This window comes from Mixophyes fleayi, chromosome 11, assembly GCF_038048845.1.
Source record: "Mixophyes fleayi isolate aMixFle1 chromosome 11, aMixFle1.hap1, whole genome shotgun sequence".
Classification (NCBI taxonomy): Eukaryota; Metazoa; Chordata; class Amphibia; order Anura; family Limnodynastidae; genus Mixophyes; species Mixophyes fleayi.
The window spans coordinates 23,897,198-23,898,687 of NC_134412.1; the positions used below are offsets into that span (position 1 = coordinate 23,897,198).

Sequence of the window (1,490 nt, forward strand, 5' to 3'; positions counted from 1 at the left end):
GAAGAATATTAATATTTAGAACAAGAGAAGAATCACATTACCCCCAACAAAATTTTGCACTTTATAACACTGGACATTGTGAATTTTCGGTATTGCAATGGTATGTTTTGATTTATATATGGTAATAAAATTTCAATGATTGTTTAAAGTCACAAGTGCAGTTTACTCTATTTAATTATATTTTATATAAGGAGGGTAGATTGGTCGGTCATTGTAAGTAGCTTTATCCACAAAGATGACATTAGAACAAATTCAAATTTCAACAAGTACTTCTTAATGGACTGAATTTCTGATCGAGTTTGTGCAGTAAGATTGAGAATTTCAATCTCTGATAAAGTCATTCCCATAGAATGCAAATGATGTGGGGTTTTTTTTACCACACCCCTATGAATGGTTAATTGGCCACACCCACATGACAAGATGACAATGCCACACCCAATTGACCAGACCACACCCAAACCCCACCCATATGACATCATAAAGTAGTCTCAGGGTATAAAAGAGGGGGTTGGGAGCCCACAGGTCATTTGCTCCTGGCTGAAGGCAAATTGGCTGCTACCATGGCCTACCAAAGGAAACAAAAGAAGGGCCGCATGGCCAAAAAACGGGCAATGACCCGAAAGAGGAGACAATACAGAAAACAAAAGAAGCACGTGGCTACTACAAGAGGCACAAGGAGAGGTAAATATATATGTTCCAGCTACTGTATAAATTACACTCTAGACCACTGTTGTACAAGATTTCCTCAACAAATTCTGTCTACCATGAAAAAGTGAATCTTTAACCTAATAAGCTGTTATTTTCCATTGTTGCAGGTTACAGGCGTTCGCGTCTGTAGTTTTAGAGCCGAAAGGCGTGATGACGAAGGTGACCCGCTCCACCTGCCAGAGTCACCTCCCCTAAAGAGCATCAAAAAATGCAAAAAAAAATAAAAAAAGAAGAAAAGGAAAAAAAAAAAAAAAAGTTGTCAGTGTACAAGGCTTAGTCACACCGATAGTGTCATCTTGATAGTGTCATCTTCTGCATGGGACCGTTGCCATTAAGATAGCTAGCTAGCATTTAGGTTAATCTAGGTGCAATTAAGAAGCATGGAATAAAAAAATAAACAGATTTTGGTCTCCTGTGATCTTTTAGGTATTAAGTGGATTAATGTACATGTTAAATGCATGCTGTACAAATGGTGCAGAATAAACACCTTTAAAAATATTAAGACAAGAAGACTAAATTCTAAAGATAAATAAAGAATACATAAAATACATAATTATATTGCCCAACCACAAAATTAGGAGCGCCACAAAGCCACGTCAGTCTGTAATCTGAAAGAGAGCGGAGGAAAATTTTCCCAGTATACCTGTGAATATCTAATGACTGCCGGTAAGGGTTCAATAACCAGAGTGAAGACCAGCGGGATTCTTTCTCTAGTACGGTTTCAGATATTAACCCAGTCGGATGGTGGGTCACTGATCACTATCACATACTTACCTACTTTT

General features: G+C 37.7%; 1 long non-coding RNA gene across 1 annotated transcript; it reads left to right on the forward strand.

The window, feature by feature from the left end:
• Positions 1–503: 503 nt before the first annotated feature.
• LOC142107139 (uncharacterized) lies at positions 504–1,110 on the forward strand. Its single transcript, XR_012679883.1, has 2 exons — positions 504–681; positions 816–1,110. It is a non-coding gene; the product is annotated as an uncharacterized LOC142107139 (long non-coding RNA).
• The last annotated feature ends 380 nt before the right edge of the window (positions 1,111–1,490 follow it).